At 38.0% G+C, this 19,719-nt stretch overlaps 19 non-coding genes across 19 annotated transcripts; all 19 read left to right on the top strand.

Annotated features, from left to right (window-relative positions):
- The first annotated feature begins 396 nt into the window (after positions 1 to 396).
- Positions 397 to 468, top strand: trnae-uuc (transfer RNA glutamic acid (anticodon UUC)). The gene has a single exon. It is a non-coding gene; the product is annotated as a tRNA-Glu (tRNA).
- A 1,188-nt stretch (positions 469 to 1,656) lies between these two features.
- trnae-uuc (transfer RNA glutamic acid (anticodon UUC)) lies at positions 1,657 to 1,728 on the top strand. The gene has a single exon. It is a non-coding gene; the product is annotated as a tRNA-Glu (tRNA).
- A 1,188-nt stretch (positions 1,729 to 2,916) lies between these two features.
- Positions 2,917 to 2,988, top strand: trnae-uuc (transfer RNA glutamic acid (anticodon UUC)). The gene has a single exon. It is a non-coding gene; the product is annotated as a tRNA-Glu (tRNA).
- A 1,188-nt stretch (positions 2,989 to 4,176) lies between these two features.
- trnae-uuc (transfer RNA glutamic acid (anticodon UUC)) lies at positions 4,177 to 4,248 on the top strand. Its single transcript has one exon. It is a non-coding gene; the product is annotated as a tRNA-Glu (tRNA).
- Positions 4,249 to 5,431: 1,183 nt separating this feature from the next.
- Positions 5,432 to 5,503, top strand: trnae-uuc (transfer RNA glutamic acid (anticodon UUC)). The gene has a single exon. It is a non-coding gene; the product is annotated as a tRNA-Glu (tRNA).
- Positions 5,504 to 6,692: 1,189 nt separating this feature from the next.
- trnae-uuc (transfer RNA glutamic acid (anticodon UUC)) lies at positions 6,693 to 6,764 on the top strand. The gene has a single exon. It is a non-coding gene; the product is annotated as a tRNA-Glu (tRNA).
- A 1,187-nt stretch (positions 6,765 to 7,951) lies between these two features.
- Positions 7,952 to 8,023, top strand: trnae-uuc (transfer RNA glutamic acid (anticodon UUC)). The gene has a single exon. It is a non-coding gene; the product is annotated as a tRNA-Glu (tRNA).
- A 304-nt stretch (positions 8,024 to 8,327) lies between these two features.
- trnar-acg (transfer RNA arginine (anticodon ACG)) lies at positions 8,328 to 8,400 on the top strand. Its single transcript has one exon. It is a non-coding gene; the product is annotated as a tRNA-Arg (tRNA).
- Positions 8,401 to 10,468: 2,068 nt separating this feature from the next.
- Positions 10,469 to 10,540, top strand: trnae-uuc (transfer RNA glutamic acid (anticodon UUC)). The gene has a single exon. It is a non-coding gene; the product is annotated as a tRNA-Glu (tRNA).
- Positions 10,541 to 10,845: 305 nt separating this feature from the next.
- On the top strand, positions 10,846 to 10,918 carry trnar-acg (transfer RNA arginine (anticodon ACG)). Its single transcript has one exon. It is a non-coding gene; the product is annotated as a tRNA-Arg (tRNA).
- A 596-nt stretch (positions 10,919 to 11,514) lies between these two features.
- On the top strand, positions 11,515 to 11,587 carry trnar-acg (transfer RNA arginine (anticodon ACG)). Its single transcript has one exon. It is a non-coding gene; the product is annotated as a tRNA-Arg (tRNA).
- An 808-nt stretch (positions 11,588 to 12,395) lies between these two features.
- On the top strand, positions 12,396 to 12,467 carry trnae-uuc (transfer RNA glutamic acid (anticodon UUC)). The gene has a single exon. It is a non-coding gene; the product is annotated as a tRNA-Glu (tRNA).
- Positions 12,468 to 13,654: 1,187 nt separating this feature from the next.
- Positions 13,655 to 13,726, top strand: trnae-uuc (transfer RNA glutamic acid (anticodon UUC)). Its single transcript has one exon. It is a non-coding gene; the product is annotated as a tRNA-Glu (tRNA).
- Positions 13,727 to 14,030: 304 nt separating this feature from the next.
- On the top strand, positions 14,031 to 14,103 carry trnar-acg (transfer RNA arginine (anticodon ACG)). The gene has a single exon. It is a non-coding gene; the product is annotated as a tRNA-Arg (tRNA).
- Positions 14,104 to 16,171: 2,068 nt separating this feature from the next.
- On the top strand, positions 16,172 to 16,243 carry trnae-uuc (transfer RNA glutamic acid (anticodon UUC)). Its single transcript has one exon. It is a non-coding gene; the product is annotated as a tRNA-Glu (tRNA).
- A 305-nt stretch (positions 16,244 to 16,548) lies between these two features.
- On the top strand, positions 16,549 to 16,621 carry trnar-acg (transfer RNA arginine (anticodon ACG)). The gene has a single exon. It is a non-coding gene; the product is annotated as a tRNA-Arg (tRNA).
- Positions 16,622 to 17,217: 596 nt separating this feature from the next.
- trnar-acg (transfer RNA arginine (anticodon ACG)) lies at positions 17,218 to 17,290 on the top strand. The gene has a single exon. It is a non-coding gene; the product is annotated as a tRNA-Arg (tRNA).
- An 808-nt stretch (positions 17,291 to 18,098) lies between these two features.
- trnae-uuc (transfer RNA glutamic acid (anticodon UUC)) lies at positions 18,099 to 18,170 on the top strand. Its single transcript has one exon. It is a non-coding gene; the product is annotated as a tRNA-Glu (tRNA).
- A 1,186-nt stretch (positions 18,171 to 19,356) lies between these two features.
- On the top strand, positions 19,357 to 19,428 carry trnae-uuc (transfer RNA glutamic acid (anticodon UUC)). The gene has a single exon. It is a non-coding gene; the product is annotated as a tRNA-Glu (tRNA).
- Positions 19,429 to 19,719: the final 291 nt, after the last annotated feature.

The raw sequence follows: 19,719 nt of genomic DNA, 5'->3' as shown, positions 1-19,719 counted from the left end.
GCTTTTTAAACGTTGAATACACTTCATGTTTGCATTTCTTGCTCTGCAGTAAAATTCATGCAACAACAGGAGGATCAAATGAAGATATGCATCTGTAACAGAAAACCAAGGAACCTTGTCGTGACAGACGCTATGACTGTGTACACAGATCAGAAGATTCAAGGTTGAAATCCTGGCTGAAACAACACTGTCTTTAGTTGACCAAAATCAAGCTGGGAAAAATACTGTATACTTTTCATTGTGTCTGGCTGTTCTCTCTTCAAACACATTTTAGACTGATTTTATATGGGACTTTTCCCCAACATCTCTGAGAAAAAATATGGCGCTTTTAATTACAACAGGAATAATTTCAACATTTATAGTTTTGACCTTGATGTTTTTTTAAAGGAAATGTCTTCCCATATGGTCTAGTGATAAGGATTCCTGGTTTTCACCCAGGTGGCCCGGGTTCAACTCCCGGTATGGGAAAGAACATCTTGTCATGTGCCATGCACTTGTGTAACAACATATTTTAACTGGCTGCAGTATCACACAACAGAAAAGTATTCCCTCAGGAAATGTGACATGTTATGTAGTTTCAAAATTGACAAGGCTTTTTAAACGTTGAATACACTTCATGTTTGCAGTTCTTGCTCTGCAGTAAAATTCATGCAACAACAGGAGGATCAAATGAAGATATGCATCTGTAACAGAAAACCAAAGAACCTTGTCGTTGACAAAAACTATGACTGTGTACACTGTTCTAGGAGTGACCCGACTTCAGCTTGTCTGTGGGGCCAGTGGCGCAATGGATAACGTGTCTGACTACGGATCAGAAGATTCTAGGTACGACTCCTGGCTGGCTGGTCACTAAATTTAATTGATTGAAATCAAGCCGGGAATGATACTGTATACTTTTCATTGTGTCTGGCTGTTCTCTTTTCAAACACATTTTAGACTGATTTTATATGGGACTTTTCATCCCAACATCTCTGAGAAAAAAAATGGAGCTATTAATTACAAAAGGCATCATTTCAACATTTATAGATTTGTCTTTGATGTTTTTTTTAAGAAAGTCTTTTCCCATATGGTCTATCGGTAAGGATTTCTGGTGTACGCACAGGTGTCATAGGTTCTACTCCCGGTATGGGATAGAAACCTTATTATTTGGCATGCACTTGTGTAACAACAGATTTTACCTGGCAGCAGTATCACACAACACAACAATATTCCCTCAGTAACAGGAAATGTGAAATGTTATGTAGATTCAAAATTGACAATGCTTTTGAAACGTTGAATACACTTCATGTTTGCATTTCTTGCTCTGCAGTAAAATTCATGCAACAACAGGAGGATCAAATGAAGATATGCATCTGTAACAGAAAACCAAGGAACCTTGTCGTGACAGACGCTATGACTGTGTACACAGATCAGAAGATTCAAGGTTGAAATCCTGGCTGAATCAACACTGTCTTTAGTTGACCAAAATCAAGCTGGGAAAAATACTGTATACTTTTCATTGTGTCTGGCTGTTCTCTCTTCAAACACATTTTAGACTGATTTTATATGGGACTTTTCCCCAACATCTCTGAGAAAAAATATGGCGCTTTTAATTACAACAGGCATAATTTCAACATTTATAGTTTTGACCTTGATGTTTTTTTAAAGGAAATGTCTTCCCATATGGTCTAGTGATAAGGATTCCTGGTTTTCACCCAGGTGGCCCGGGTTCAACTCCCGGTATGGGAAAGAACATCTTGTCATGTGCCATGCACTTGTGTAACAACATATTTTAACTGGATGCAGTATCACACAACAGAAAAGTATTCCCTCAGGAAATGTGACATGTTATGTAGATTCAAAATTGACAAGGCTTTTTAAACGTTGAATACACTTCATGTTTGCAGTTCTTGCTCTGCAGTAAAATTCATGCAACAACAGGAGGATCAAATGAAGATATGCATCTGTAACAGAAAACCAAAGAACCTTGTCGTTGACAAAAACTATGACTGTGTACACTGTTCTAGGAGTGACCTGATTTCAGCTTGTCTGTGGGGCCAGTGGCGCAATGGATAACGTGTCTGACTACGGATCAGAAGATTCTAGGTTCGACTCCTGGCTAGCTCGTCACTATATTTAATTGATTGAAATCAAACCAGGAATGATACTGTATACTTTTCATTGTGTCTGGCTGTTCTCTTTTCAAACACATTTTAGACTGATTTTATATGGGACTTTTCATCCCAACATCTCTAAGAACAAAAATGGAGCTATTAATTACAAAAGGCATCATTTCAACATTTATAGATTTGTCTGTGATGTTTTTTTTAAGAAAGTCTTTTCCCATATGGTCTATCGGTAAGGATTTCTGGTGTACGCACAGGTGTCATAGGTTCTACTCCCGGTATGGGATAGAAACCTTATTATTTGGCATGCACTTGTGTAACAACAGATTTTACCTGGCAGCAGTATCACACAACACAACAATATTCCCTCAGTAACAGGAAATGTGAAATGTTATGTAGATTCAAAATTGACAATGCTTTTTAAACGTTGAATACACTTCATGTTTGCATTTCTTGCTCTGCAGTAAAATTCATGCAACAACAGGAGGATCAAATGAAGATATGCATCTGTAACAGAAAACCAAGGAACCTTGTCGTGACAGACGCTATGACTGTGTACACAGATCAGAAGATTCAAGGTTGAAATCCTGGCTGAAACAACACTGTCTTTAGTTGACCAAAATCAAGCTGGGAAAAATACTGTATACTTTTCATTGTGTCTGGCTGTTCTCTCTTCAAACACATTTTAGACTGATTTTATATGGGACTTTTCCCCAACATCTCTGAGAAAAAATATGGCGCTTTTAATTACAACAGGCATAATTTCAACATTTATAGTTTTGACCTTGATGTTTTTTTAAAGGAAATGTCTTCCCATATGGTCTAGTGATAAGGATTCCTGGTTTTCACCCAGGTGGCCCGGGTTCAACTCCCGGTATGGGAAAGAACATCTTGTCATGTGCCATGCACTTGTGTAACAACATATTTTAACTGGATGCAGTATCACACAACAGAAAAGTATTCCCTCAGGAAATGTGACATGTTATGTAGATTCAAAATTGACAAGGCTTTTTAAACGTTGAATACACTTCATGTTTGCAGTTCTTGCTCTGCAGTAAAATTCATGCAACAACAGGAGGATCAAATGAAGATATGCATCTGTAACAGAAAACCAAAGAACCTTGTCGTTGACAAAAACTATGACTGTGTACACTGTTCTAGGAGTGACCTGATTTCAGCTTGTCTGTGGGGCCAGTGGCGCAATGGATAACGTGTCTGACTACGGATCAGAAGATTCTAGGTTCGACTCCTGGCTGGCTGGTCACTAAATTTAATTGATTGAAATCAAGCCGGGAATGATACTGTATACTTTTCATTGTGTCTGGCTGTTCTCTTTTCAAACACATTTTAGACTGATTTTATATGGGACTTTTCATCCCAACATCTCTGAGAAAAAAAATGGAGCTATTAATTACAAAAGGCATCATTTCAACATTTATAGATTTGTCTTTGATGTTTTTTTTAAGAAAGTCTTTTCCCATATGGTCTATCGGTAAGGATTTCTGGTGTACGCACAGGTGTCATAGGTTCTACTCCCGGTATGGGATAGAAACCTTATTATTTGGCATGCACTTGTGTAACAACAGATTTTACCTGGCAGCAGTATCACACAACACAACAATATTCCCTCAGTAACAGGAAATGTGAACTGTTATGTAGATTCAAAATTGACAATGCTTTTTAAACGTTGAATACACTTCATGTTTGCATTTCTTGCTCTGCAGTAAAATTCATGCAACAACAGGAGGATCAAATGAAGATATGCATCTGTAACAGAAAACCAAGGAACCTTGTCGTGACAGACGCTATGACTGTGTACACAGATCAGAAGATTCAAGGTTGAAATCCTGGCTGAATCAACACTGTCTTTAGTTGACCAAAATCAAGCTGGGAAAAATACTGTATACTTTTCATTGTGTCTGGCTGTTCTCTCTTCAAACACATTTTAGACTGATTTTATATGGGACTTTTCCCCAACATCTCTGAGAAAAAATATGGCGCTTTTAATTACAACAGGCATAATTTCAACATTTATAGTTTTGACCTTGATGTTTTTTTAAAGGAAATGTCTTCCCATATGGTCTAGTGATAAGGATTCCTGGTTTTCACCCAGGTGGCCCGGGTTCAACTCCCGGTATGGGAAAGAACATCGTGTCATGTGCCATGCACTTGTGTAACAACATATTTTAACTGGATGCAGTATCACACAACAGAAAAGTATTCCCTCAGGAAATGTGACATGTTATGTAGATTCAAAATTGACAAGGCTTTTTAAACGTTGAATACACTTCATGTTTGCAGTTCTTGCTCTGCAGTAAAATTCATGCAACAACAGGAGGATCAAATGAAGATATGCATCTGTAACAGAAAACCAAAGAACCTTGTCGTTGACAAAAGCTATGACTGTGTACACTGTTCTAGGAGTGACCTGACTTTAGCTTGTCTGTGGGGCCAGTGGCGCAATGGATAACGTGTCTGACTACGGATCAGAAGATTCTAGGTTCGACTCCTGGCTAGCTCGTCACTATATTTAATTGATTGAAATCAAACCGGGAATGATACTGTATACTTTTCATTGTGTCTGGCTGTTCTCTTTTCAAACACATTTTAGACTGATTTTATATGGGACTTTTCATCCCAACATCTCTAAGAACAAAAATGGAGCTATTAATTACAAAAGGCATCATTTCAACATTTATAGATTTGTCTGTGATGTTTTTTTTAAGAAAGTCTTTTCCCATATGGTCTATCGGTAAGGATTTCTGGTGTACGCACAGGTGTCATAGGTTCTACTCCCGGTATGGGATAGAAACCTTATTATTTGGCATGCACTTGTGTAACAACAGATTTTACCTGGCAGCAGTATCACACAACACAACAATATTCCCTCAGTAACAGGAAATGTGAAATGTTATGTAGATTCAAAATTGACAATGCTTTTTAAACGTTGAATACACTTCATGTTTGCATTTCTTGCTCTGCAGTAAAATTCATGCAACAACAGGAGGATCAAATGAAGATATGCATCTGTAACAGAAAACCAAGGAACCTTGTCGTGACAGACGCTATGACTGTGTACACAGATCAGAAGATTCAAGGTTGAAATCCTGGCTGAATCAACACCAAAATCACCAAAATCAAGCTGGGAAAAATACTGTATACTTTTCATTGTGTCTGGCTGTTCTCTCTTCAAACACATTTTAGACTGATTTTATATGGGACTTTTCCCCAACATCTCTGAGAAAAAATATGGCGCTTTTAATTACAACAGGCATAATTTCAACATTTATAGTTTTGACCTTGATGTTTTTTTAAAGGAAATGTCTTCCCATATGGTCTAGCGATAAGGATTCCTGGTTTTCACCCAGGTGGCCCGGGTTCAACTCCCGGTATGGGAAAGAACATCTTGTCATGTGCCATGCACTTGTGTAACAACATATTTTAACTGGATGCAGTATCACACAACAGAAAAGTATTCCCTCAGGAAATGTGACATGTTATGTAGATTCAAAATTGACAAGGCTTTTTAAACGTTGAATACACTTCATGTTTGCAGTTCTTGCTCTGCAGTAAAATTCATGCAACAACAGGAGGATCAAATGAAGATATGCATCTGTAACAGAAAACCAATGAACCTTGTTGTTGACAAAAGCTATGACTGTGTACACTGTTCTAGGAGTGACCTGACTTCAGCTTGTCTGTGGGGCCAGCGGCGCAATGGTTAATGTCACTGACTACGCATCAGAAGATTCTAGGTTTGACTCCTTGCTGGCTCGTCACTATATTTAATTGATTGAAATCAAGCTGGGAATGATACTGTATACTTTTCATTGTGTCTGGCTGTTCTCTTTTCAAACACATTTTAGACTGATTTTATATGGGACTTTTCATCCTAACATCTCTGAGAACAAAAATGGAGCTATTAATTACAAAAGGCATCATTTCAACATTTCTAGATTTGTCTGTGATGTTTTTTTTAAGAAAGTCTTTTCCCATATGGTCTATCGGTAAGGATTTCTGGTGTACGCACAGGTGTCATAGGTTCTACTCCCGGTATGGGATAGTAATCTTATTATTTGTTATGTACTTGTGTAACAACAGATTTTACCTGGCAGCAGTATCACACAACACAACAATATTCCCCTCAGCAACAGGAAATGTGAAATGATATGTAGATTCAAAATTGACAATGCTTTTTAAACGTTGAATACACTTCATGTTTGCATTTCTTGCTCCGCAGTAAAATTCATGCAACAACAGGAGGATCAAATGAAGATATGCACCTGTAACAGAAAACCAAGGAACCTTGTCGTGACAGACGCTATGACTGTGTACACAGATCAGAAGATTCAAGGTTGAAATCCTGGCTGAATCAACACTGTCTTTAGTTGACCAAAATCAAGCTGGGAAAAATACTGTATACTTTTCATTGTGTCTGGCTGTTCTCTCTTCAAACACATTTTAGACTGATTTTATATGGGACTTTTCCCCAACATCTCTGAGAAAAAATATGGCGCTTTTAATTACAACAGGCATAATTTCAACATTTATAGTTTTGACCTTGATGTTTTTTTAAAGGAAATGTCTTTCCATATGGTCTAGCGGTAAGGATTCCTGGTTTTCACCCAGGTGGCCCGGGTTCAACTCCCGGTGTGGGAAAGAACATCTTGTCGTGTGCCATGCACTTGTGTAACAACATATTTTAACTGGCTGCAGTATCACACAACACAAAAGTATTCCCTCAGGAAATGTGACATGTTATGTAGATTCAAAATTGACAAGGCTTTTTAAACGTTGAATACACTTCATGTTTGCAGTTCTTGCTCTGCAGTAAAATTCATGCAACAACAGGAGGATCAAATGAAGATATGCATCTGTAACAGAAAACCAAAGAACCTTGTCGTTGACAAAAGCTATGACTGTGTACACTGTTCTAGGAGTGACCTGACTAAACTTTTCTGTGGGGCCAGTGGAGCAATGGATAACGTGTCTGACTACAGATCAGAAGATTCTAGGTTCGACTCCTGGCTGGCTCGTCACTATATTTAATTGATTGAAATCAAGCGTTTAATGATACTGTATAGTTTTCATTGTGTCTGGCTGTTCTCTTTTCAAACACATTTTAGACTGATTTTATATGGGACTTTTCATCCCAACATCTCTGAGAACAAAAATGGAGCTATTAATTACAAAAGGCATCATTTCAATATTTCTAGATTTGTCTGTGATGTTTTTTTATAGAAAGTCTTTTCCCATATGGTCTATCGGTAAGGATTTCTGGTGTACGAACAGGTGTCATAGGTTCTACTCCCGGTATGGGATAGAAATCTTATTATTTGGCATGCACTTGTGTAACAACAGATTTTACCTGGCAGCAGTATCACACAACACAACAATATTCCCCCAGCAACAGGAAATGTGAAATGTTATGTAGATTCAAAATTGACAATGCTTTTTAAACGTTGAATACACTTCATGTTTGCATTTCTTGCTCCGCAGTAAAATTCATGCAACGACAGGAGGATCAAATGAAGATATGCATCTGTAACAGAAAACCAAGGAACCTTGTCGTGACAGACGCTATGACTGTGTACACAGATCAGAAGATTCAAGGTTGAAATCCTGGCTGAATCAACACTGTCTTTAGTTGACCAAAATCAAGCTGGGAAAAATACTGTATACTTTTCATTGTGTCTGGCTGTTCTCTCTTCAAACACATTTTAGACTGATTTTATATGGGACTTTTCCCCAACATCTCTGAGAAAAAATATGGCGCTTTTAATTACAACAGGCATAATTTCAACATTTATAGTTTTGACCTTGATGTTTTTTTAAAGGAGATGTCTTCCCATATGGTCTAGCGGTAAGGATTCCTGGTTTTCACCCAGGTAGCCCGGGTTCAACTCCCGGTATGGGAAAGAACATCTTGTCGTGTGCCATGCACTTGTGTAACAACATATTTTAACTGGCTGCAGTATCACACAACACAAAAGTATTCCCTCAGGAAATGTGACATGTTATGTAGATTCAAAATTGACAAGGCTTTTTAAACGTTGAATACACATCATGTTTGCAGTTCTTGCTCTGCAGTAAAATTCATGCAACAACAGGAGGATCAAGTGAAGATATGCATCTGTAACAGAAAACCGAAGTACCTTGTCGTTGACAAAAGCTATGACTGTGTACACTGTTCTAGGAGTGACCTGACTTAATATTACTGTGGGGCCAGTGGCGCAATGGATAACGTGTCTGACTACGGATCAGAAGATTCTAGGTTCGACTCCTGGCTGGCTCGTCACTATATTTAATTGATTGAAATCAAGCCGGGAATGATACTGTATACTTTTCATTGTGTCTGGCTGTTCTCTTTTCAAACACATTTTAGACTGATTTTATATGGGACTTTTCATCCCAACATCTCTGAGAAAAAAAATGGAGCTATTAATTACAAAAGGCATCATTTCAACATTTCTAGATTTGTCTGTGATGTTTTTTTAAAGAAGTCTTTTCCCATATGGTCTATCGGTAAGGATTTCTGGTGTACGCACAGGTGTCATAGGTTCTACTCCCGGTATGGGATAGAAATCTTATTATTTGGCATGCACTTGTGTAACAACAGATTTTACCTGGCAGCAGTGTCACACAACACAACAATATTCCCTCAGCAACAGGAAATGTGAAATGTTATGTAGATTCAAAATTGACAATGCTTTTTAAACGTTGAATACACTTCATGTTTGCATTTCTTGCTCTGCAGTAAAATTCATGCAACAACAGGAGGATCAAATGAAGATATGCATCTGTAACAGAAAACCAAGGAACCTTGTCGTGACAGACGCTATGACTGTGTACACAGATTAGAAGATTCAAGGTTGAAATCCTGGCTGAATCAACACTGTCTTTAGTTGACCAAAATCAAGCTGGGAAAAATACTGTATACTTTTCATTGTGTCTGGCTGTTCTCTCTTCAAACACATTTTAGACTGATTTTATTTGGGACTTTTCCCCAACATCTCTGAGAAAAAATATGGCGCTTTTAATTAAAACAGGCATAATTTCAACATTTATAGTTTTGACCTTGATGTTTTTTTAAAGGAAATGTCTTTCCATATGGTCTAGCGGTAAGGATTCCTGGTTTTCACCCAGGTCGCCCGGGTTTAACTCCCGGTGTGGGAAAGAACATCTTGTCGTGTGCCATGCACTTGTGTAACAACATATTTTAACTGGCTGCAGTATCACACAACACAAAAGTATTCCCTCAGGAAATGTGACATGTTATGTAGATTCAAAATTGACAAGGCTTTTTAATTGTTGAATACACTTCATGTTTGCAGTTCTTGCTCTGCAGTAAAATTCATGCAACAACAGGAGGATCAAATGAAGATATGCATCTGTAACAGAAAACCAAAGAACCTTGTCGTTGACAAAAGCTATGACTGTGTACACTGTTCTAGGAGTGACCTGACTTAACTTTTCTGTGGGGCCAGTGGCGCGATGGATAACGTGTCTGACTACGGATCAGAAGATTCTAGGTTCGACTACTGGCTGGCTCGTCACTATATTTAATTGATTGAAATCAAGCCGGGAATGATACTGTATACTTTTCATTGTGTCTGGCTGTTCTCTTTTCAAACACATTTTAGACTGATTTTATATGGGACTTTTCATCCCAACATCTCTGAGAAAAAAAATGGAGCTATTAATTACAAAAGGCATCATTTCAACATTTATAGATTTGTCTGTGATGTTTTTTGTAAGAAAGTCTTTTCCCATATGGTCTATCGGTAAGGATTTCTGGTGTACGCACAGGTGTCATAGGTTCTACTCCCGGTATGGGATAGAAATCTTATTATTTGGCATGCACTTGTGTAACAACAGATTTTACCTGGCAGCAGTATCACACAACACAACAATATTCCCCCAGCAACAGGAAATGTGAAATGTTATGTAGATTCAAAATTGACAATGCTTTTTAAACGTTGAATACACTTCATGTTTGCATTTCTTGCTCTGCAGTAAAATTCATGCAACAACAGGAGGATCAAATGAAGATATGTATCTGTAACAGACAACCAAGGAACCTTGTCGTGACAGACGCTATGACTGTGTACACAGATCAGAAGATTCAAGGTTGAAATCCTGGCTGAATCAACACTGTCTTTAGTTGACCAAAATCAAGCTGGGAAAAATACTGTATACTTTTCATTGTGTCTGGCTGTTCTCTCTTCAAACACATTTTAGACTGATTTTATATGGGACTTTTCCCCAACATCTCTGAGAAAAAATATGGCGCTTTTAATTACAACAGGCATAATTTCAACATTTATAGTTTTGACCTTGATGTTTTTTTAAAGGAAATGTCTTCCCATATGGTCTAGCGGTAAGGATTCCTGGTTTTCACCCAGGTGTTCTGGGTTCAACTCCCGGTATGAGAAAGGACATCTTGTCGTGTGCCATGCACTTGTGTAACAACATATTTTAACTGGCTGCAGTATCACACAACACAAAAGTATTCCCTCAGGAAATGTGACATGTTATGTAGATTCAAAATTGACAAGGCTTTTTAAACGTTGAATACACTTCATGTTTGCAGTTCTTGCTCTGCAGTAAAATTCATGCACCAACAGGAGGATCAAATGAAGATATGCATCTGTAACAGAAAACCAAAGAACCTTGTCGTTGACAAAAGCTATGACTGTGTACACTGTTCTAGCAGTGACCTGACTTCAGGTTGTCTGTGGGGCCAGTGGCGCAATGGATAACGTGTCTGACTACGGATCAGAAGATTCTAGGTTCGACTCCTGGCTGGCTCGTCACTATATTTAATTGATTGAAATCAAGCCGGGAATGATACTGTATACTTTTCATTGTGTCTGGCTGTTCTCTTTTCAAACACATTTTAGACTGATTTTATATGGGACTTTTCATCTCAACATCTCTGAGAAAAAAAATGGAGCTATTAATTACAAAAGGCATCATTTCAACATTTATAGATTTGTCTGTGATGTTTTTTTTAAGAAAGTCTTTTCCCATATGGTCTATCGGTAAAGATTTCTGGTGTATGCACAGGTGTCATAGGTTCTACTCCCGGTATGGGATAGAAAACTTATTATTTGGCATGCACTTGTGTAACAACAGATTTTACCTGGCAGCAGTATCACACAACACAACAATATTCCCTCAGTAACAGGAAATGTGAAATGTTATGTAGATTCAAAATTGACGATGCTTTTTAAACGTTGAATACACTTCATGTTTGCATTTCTTGCTCTGCAGTAAAATTCATGCAACAACAGGAGGATCAAATGAAGATATGCATCTGTAACAGAAAACCAAAGAACCTTGTCGTTGACAAAAGCTATGACTGTGTACACTGTTCTAGCAGTGACCTGACTTCAGCTTGTCTGTGGGGCCAGTGGCGCAATGGATAACGTGTCTGACTACGGATCAGAAGATTCTAGGTTCGACTCCTGGCTGGCTTGTCACTATATTTAATTGATTGAAATCAAGCCGGGAATGATACTGTATACTTTTCATTGTGTCTGGCTGTTCTCTTTTCAAACACATTTTAGACTGATTTTATATGGGACTTTTCATCCCAACATCTCTGAGAAAAAAAATGGAGCTATTAATTACAAAAGGCATCATTTCAACATTTATAGATTTGTCTGTGATGTTTTTTTTAAGAAAGTCTTTTCCCATATGGTCTATCGGTAAGGATTTCTGGTGTATGCACAGGTGTCATAGGTTCTACTCCCGGTATGGGATAGAAACCTTATTATTTGGCATGCACTTGTGTAACAACAGATTTTACCTGGCAGCAGTATCACACAACACAACAATATTCCCTCAGTAACAGGAAATGTGAAATGTTATGTAGATTCAAAATTGACAATGCTTTTTAAACGTTGAATACACTTCATGTTTGCATTTCTTGCTCTGCAGTAAAATTCATGCAACAACAGGAGGATCAAATGAAGATATGCATCTGTAACAGAAAACCAAGGAACCTTGTCGTGACAGACGCTATGACTGTGTACACAGATCAGAAGATTCAAGGTTGAAATCCTGGCTGAATCAACACTGTCTTTAGTTGACCAAAATCAAGCTGGGGAAAATACTGTATACTTTTCATTGTGTCTGGCTGTTCTCTTTAAACACATTTTAGACTGATTTTATATGGGACTTTTCCCCAACATCTCTGAGAAAAAATATGGCGCTTTTAATTACAACAGGCATAATTTCAACATTTATAGTTTTGACCTTGATGTTTTTTTAATGTAAATGTCTTTCCATATGGTCTAGCGGTAAGGATTCCTGGTTTTCACCCAGGTGGCCCGGGTTCAACTCCCGGTGTGGGAAAGAACATCTTGTCGTGTGCCATGCACTTGTGTAACAACATATTTTAACTGGCTGCAGTATCACACAACACAAAAGTATTCCCTCAGGAAATGTGACATGTTATGTAGATTCAAAATTGACAAGGCTTTTTAAACGTTGAATACACTTCATGTTTGCAGTTCTTGCTCTGCAGTAAAATTCATGCAACAACAGGAGGATCAAATGAAGATATGCATCTGTAACAGAAAACCAAAGAACCTTGTCGTTGACAAAAGCTATGACTGTGTACACTGTTCTAGGAGTGACCTGACTAAACTTTTCTGTGGGGCCAGTGGAGCAATGGATAACGTGTCTGACTACAGATCAGAAGATTCTAGGTTCGACTCCTGGCTGGCTCGTCACTATATTTAATTGATTGAAATCAAGCGTTTAATGATACTGTATAGTTTTCATTGTGTCTGGCTGTTCTCTTTTCAAACACATTTTAGACTGATTTTATATGGGACTTTTCATCCCAACATCTCTGAGAACAAAAATGGAGCTATTAATTACAAAAGGCATCATTTCAATATTTCTAGATTTGTCTGTGATGTTTTTTTATAGAAAGTCTTTTCCCATATGGTCTATCGGTAAGGATTTCTGGTGTACGAACAGGTGTCATAGGTTCTACTCCCGGTATGGGATAGAAATCTTATTATTTGGCATGCACTTGTGTAACAACAGATTTTACCTGGCAGCAGTATCACACAACACAACAATATTCCCCCAGCAACAGGAAATGTGAAATGTTATGTAGATTCAAAATTGACAATGCTTTTTAAACGTTGAATACACTTCATGTTTGCATTTCTTGCTCCGCAGTAAAATTCATGCAACGACAGGAGGATCAAATGAAGATATGCATCTGTAACAGAAAACCAAGGAACCTTGTCGTGACAGACGCTATGACTGTGTACACAGATCAGAAGATTCAAGGTTGAAATCCTGGCTGAATCAACACTGTCTTTAGTTGACCAAAATCAAGCTGGGAAAAATACTGTATACTTTTCATTGTGTCTGGCTGTTCTCTCTTCAAACACATTTTAGACTGATTTTATATGGGACTTTTCCCCAACATCTCTGAGAAAAAATATGGCGCTTTTAATTACAACAGGCATAATTTCAACATTTATAGTTTTGACCTTGATGTTTTTTTAAAGGAGATGTCTTCCCATATGGTCTAGCGGTAAGGATTCCTGGTTTTCACCCAGGTAGCCCGGGTTCAACTCCCGGTATGGGAAAGAACATCTTGTCGTGTGCCATGCACTTGTGTAACAACATATTTTAACTGGCTGCAGTATCACACAACACAAAAGTATTCCCTCAGGAAATGTGACATGTTATGTAGATTCAAAATTGACAAGGCTTTTTAAACGTTGAATACACATCATGTTTGCAGTTCTTGCTCTGCAGTAAAATTCATGCAACAACAGGAGGATCAAGTGAAGATATGCATCTGTAACAGAAAACCGAAGTACCTTGTCGTTGACAAAAGCTATGACTGTGTACACTGTTCTAGGAGTGACCTGACTTAATATTACTGTGGGGCCAGTGGCGCAATGGATAACGTGTCTGACTACGGATCAGAAGATTCTAGGTTCGACTCCTGGCTGGCTCGTCACTATATTTAATTGATTGAAATCAAGCCGGGAATGATACTGTATACTTTTCATTGTGTCTGGCTGTTCTCTTTTCAAACACATTTTAGACTGATTTTATATGGGACTTTTCATCCCAACATCTCTGAGAAAAAAAATGGAGCTATTAATTACAAAAGGCATCATTTCAACATTTCTAGATTTGTCTGTGATGTTTTTTTAAAGAAGTCTTTTCCCATATGGTCTATCGGTAAGGATTTCTGGTGTACGCACAGGTGTCATAGGTTCTACTCCCGGTATGGGATAGAAATCTTATTATTTGGCATGCACTTGTGTAACAACAGATTTTACCTGGCAGCAGTGTCACACAACACAACAATATTCCCTCAGCAACAGGAAATGTGAAATGTTATGTAGATTCAAAATTGACAATGCTTTTTAAACGTTGAATACACTTCATGTTTGCATTTCTTGCTCTGCAGTAAAATTCATGCAACAACAGGAGGATCAAATGAAGATATGCATCTGTAACAGAAAACCAAGGAACCTTGTCGTGACAGACGCTATGACTGTGTACACAGATTAGAAGATTCAAGGTTGAAATCCTGGCTGAATCAACACTGTCTTTAGTTGACCAAAATCAAGCTGGGAAAAATACTGTATACTTTTCATTGTGTCTGGCTGTTCTCTCTTCAAACACATTTTAGACTGATTTTATTTGGGACTTTTCCCCAACATCTCTGAGAAAAAATATGGCGCTTTTAATTAAAACAGGCATAATTTCAACATTTATAGTTTTGACCTTGATGTTTTTTTAAAGGAAATGTCTTTCCATATGGTCTAGCGGTAAGGATTCCTGGTTTTCACCCAGGTCGCCCGGGTTTAACTCCCGGTGTGGGAAAGAACATCTTGTCGTGTGCCATGCACTTGTGTAACAACATATTTTAACTGGCTGCAGTATCACACAACACAAAAGTATTCCCTCAGGAAATGTGACATGTTATGTAGATTCAAAATTGACAAGGCTTTTTAAACGTTGAATACACTTCATGTTTGCAGTTCTTGCTCTGCAGTAAAATTCATGCAACAACAGGAGGATCAAATGAAGATATGCATCTGTAACAGAAAACCAAAGAACCTTGTCGTTGACAAAAGCTATGACTGTGTACACTGTTCTAGGAGTGACCTGACTTAACTTTTCTGTGGGGCCAGTGGCGCGATGGATAACGTGTCTGACTACGGATCAGAAGATTCTAGGTTCCACTCCTGGCTGGCTCGTCACTATATTTAATTGATTGAAATCAAGCCGGGAATGATACTGTATACTTTTCATTGTGTCTGGCTGTTCTCTTTTCAAACACATTTTAGACTGATTTTATATGGGACTTTTCATCCCAACATCTCTGAGAAAAAAAATGGAGCTATTAATTACAAAAGGCATCATTTCAACATTTATAGATTTGTCTGTGATGTTTTTTGTAAGAAAGTCTTTTCCCATATGGTCTATCGGTAAGGATTTCTGGTGTACGCACAGGTGTCATAGGTTCTACTCCCGGTATGGGATAGAAATCTTATTATTTGGCATGCACTTGTGTAACAACAGATTTTACCTGGCAGCAGTATCACACAACACAACAATATTCCCCCAGCAACAGGAAATGTGAAATGTTATGTAGATTCAAAATTGACAATGCTTTTTAAACGTTGAATACACTTCATGTTTGCATTTCTTGCTCTGCAGTAAAATTCATGCAACAACAGGAGGATCAAATGAAGATATGTATCTGTAACAGACAACCAAGGAACCTTGTCGTGACAGACGCTATGACTGTGTACACAGATCAGAAGATTCAAGGTTGAAATCCTGGCTGAATCAACACTGTCTTTAGTTGACCAAAATCAAGCTGGGAAAAATACTGTATACTTTTCATTGTGTCTGGCTGTTCTCTCTTCAAACACATTTTAGACTGATTTTATATGGGACTTTTCCCCAACATCTCTGAGAAAAAATATGGCGCTTTTAATTACAACAGGCATAATTTCAACATTTATAGTTTTGACCTTGATGTTTTTTTAAAGGAAATGTCTTCCCATATGGTCTAGCGGTAAGGATTCCTGGTTTTCACCCAGGTGGCCCGGGTTCAACTCCCGGTATGGGAAAGGACATCTTGTCGTGTGCCATGCACTTGTGTAACAACATATTTTAACTGGCTGCAGTATCACACAACACAAAAGTATTCCCTCAGGAAATGTGACATGTTATGTAGATTCAAAATTGACAAGGCTTTTTAAACGTTGAATACACTTCATGTTTGCAGTTCTTGCTCTGCAGTAAAATTCATGCACCAACAGGAGGATCAAATGAAGATATGCATCTGTAACAGAAAACCAAAGAACCTTGTCGTTGACAAAAGCTATGACTGTGTACACTGTTCTAGCAGTGACCTGACTTCAGGTTGTCTGTGGGGCCAGTGGCGCAATGGATAACGTGTCTGACTACGGATCAGAAGATTCTAGGTTCGACTCCTGGCTGGCTCGTCACTATATTTAATTGATTGAAATCAAGCCGGGAATGATACTGTATACTTTTCATTGTGTCTGGCTGTTCTCTTTTCAAACACATTTTAGACTGATTTTATATGGGACTTTTCATCTCAACATCTCTGAGAAAAAAAATGGAGCTATTAATTACAAAAGGCATCATTTCAACATTTATAGATTTGTCTGTGATGTTTTTTTTAAGAAAGTCTTTTCCCATATGGTCTATCGGTAAAGATTTCTGGTGTATGCACAGGTGTCATAGGTTCTACTCCCGGTATGGGATAGAAAACTTATTATTTGGCATGCACTTGTGTAACAACAGATTTTACCTGGCAGCAGTATCACACAACACAACAATATTCCCTCAGTAACAGGAAATGTGAAATGTTATGTAGATTCAAAATTGACGATGCTTTTTAAACGTTGAATACACTTCATGTTTGCATTTCTTGCTCTGCAGTAAAATTCATGCAACAACAGGAGGATCAAATGAAGATATGCATCTGTAACAGAAAACCAAAGAACCTTGTCGTTGACAAAAGCTATGACTGTGTACACTGTTCTAGCAGTGACCTGACTTCAGCTTGTCTGTGGGGCCAGTGGCGCAATGGATAACGTGTCTGACTACGGATCAGAAGATTCTAGGTTCGACTCCTGGCTGGCTTGTCACTATATTTAATTGATTGAAATCAAGCCGGGAATGATACTGTATACTTTTCATTGTGTCTGGCTGTTCTCTTTTCAAACACATTTTAGACTGATTTTATATGGGACTTTTCATCCCAACATCTCTGAGAAAAAAAATGGAGCTATTAATTACAAAAGGCATCATTTCAACATTTATAGATTTGTCTGTGATGTTTTTTTTAAGAAAGTCTTTTCCCATATGGTCTATCGGTAAGGATTTCTGGTGTATGCACAGGTGTCATAGGTTCTACTCCCGGTATGGGATAGAAACCTTATTATTTGGCATGCACTTGTGTAACAACAGATTTTACCTGGCAGCAGTATCACACAACACAACAATATTCCCTCAGTAACAGGAAATGTGAAATGTTATGTAGATTCAAAATTGACAATGCTTTTTAAACGTTGAATACACTTCATGTTTGCATTTCTTGCTCTGCAGTAAAATTCATGCAACAACAGGAGGATCAAATGAAGATATGCATCTGTAACAGAAAACCAAGGAACCTTGTCGTGACAGACGCTATGACTGTGTACACAGATCAGAAGATTCAAGGTTGAAATCCTGGCTGAATCAACACTGTCTTTAGTTGACCAAAATCAAGCTGGGGAAAATACTGTATACTTTTCATTGTGTCTGGCTGTTCTCTTTAAACACATTTTAGACTGATTTTATATGGGACTTTTCCCCAACATCTCTGAGAAAAAATATGGCGCTTTTAATTACAACAGGCATAATTTCAACATTTATAGTTTTGACCTTGATGTTTTTTTAAAGGAAACGTCTTCCCATATGGTCTAGCGGTAAGGATTCCTGGTTTTCACCCAGGTGGCCCGGGTTCAACTCCCGGTATGGGAAAGAAAATCTTGTCGTGTGCCATGCACTTGTGTAACAACATATTATAACTGGCTGCAGTATCACACAACACAAAAGTATTCCCTCAGGAAATGTGACATGTTATGTAGATTCAAAATTGACAAGGCTTTTTAAACGTTGAATACACATCATGTTTGCAGTTCTTGCTCTGCAGTAAAATTCATGCAACAACAGGAGGATCAAATGAAGATATGCATCTGTAACAGAAAACCAAAGAACCTTGTCGTTGACAAAAGCTATGACTGTGTACACTGTTCTAGCAGTGACCTGACTTCAGCTTGTCTGTGGGGCCAGTGGCGCAATGGATAACGTGTCTGACTACGGATCAGAAGATTCTAGGTTCGACTCCTGGCTTGCTTGTCACTATATTTAATTGATTGAAATCAAGCCGGGAATGATACTGTATACTTTTCATTGTGTCTGGCTGTTCTCTTTTCAAACACATTTTAGACTGATTTTATATGGGACTTTTCATCCCAACATCTCTGAGAAAAAAATGGAGCTATTAATTACAAAAGTCATCATTTCAACATTTATAGATTTGTCTGTGATGTTTTTTTTAAGAAGTCTTTTCCCATATGGTCTATCGGTAAGGATTTCTGGTGTACGCACAGGTGTCATAGGTTCTACTCCCGGTATGGGATAGAAATCTTATTATTTGGCATGCACTTGTGTAACAACATATTTTACCTGGCAGCAGTATCACACAACACAACAATATTCCCTCAGCAACAGGAAATGTGAAATGTTATGTAGATTCAAAATTGACAATGCTTTTTAAACGTTGAATACACTTCATGTTTGCATTTCTTGCTCTGCAGTAAAATTCATGCAACAACAGGAGGATCAAATGAAGATATGCATCTGTAACAGAAAACCAAGGAACCTTGTCGTGACAGACGCTATGACTGTGTACACAGATCAGAAGATTCAAGGTTGAAATCCTGGCTGAATCAACACTGTCTTTAGTTGACCAAAATCAAGCTGGGAAAAATACTGTATACTTTTCATTGTGTCTGGCTGTTCTCTCTTCAAACACATTTTAGACTGATTTTATATGGGACTTTTCCCCAACATCTCTGAGAAAAAATATGGCGCTTTTAATTACAACAGGCATAATTTCAACATTTATAGTTTTGACCTTGATGTTTTTTTAAAGGAAATGTCTTCCCATATGGTCTAGCGGTAAGGATTCCTGGTTTTCACCCAGGTGTTCTGGGTTCAACTCCCGGTATGAGAAAGGACATCTTGTCGTGTGCCATGCACTTGTGTAACAACATATTTTAACTGGCTGCAGTATCACACAACACAAAAGTATTCCCTCAGGAAATGTGACATGTTTTGTAGATTCAAAATTGACAAGGCTTTTTAAACGTTGAATACACTTCATGTTTGCAGTTCTTGCTCTGCTGTAAAATTCATGCAACAACAGGAGGATCAAATGAAGATATGCATCTGTAACAGAAAACCAAAGAACCTTGTCGTTGACAAAAGCTATGACTGTGTACACTGTTCTAGGAGTGACCTGACT

Source organism: Salvelinus fontinalis, chromosome 3, assembly GCF_029448725.1.
Source record: "Salvelinus fontinalis isolate EN_2023a chromosome 3, ASM2944872v1, whole genome shotgun sequence".
In the NCBI taxonomy this organism is placed as follows: domain Eukaryota; kingdom Metazoa; phylum Chordata; class Actinopteri; order Salmoniformes; family Salmonidae; genus Salvelinus; species Salvelinus fontinalis.
This window is presented reverse-complemented; position numbering and strand designations above follow the sequence as displayed.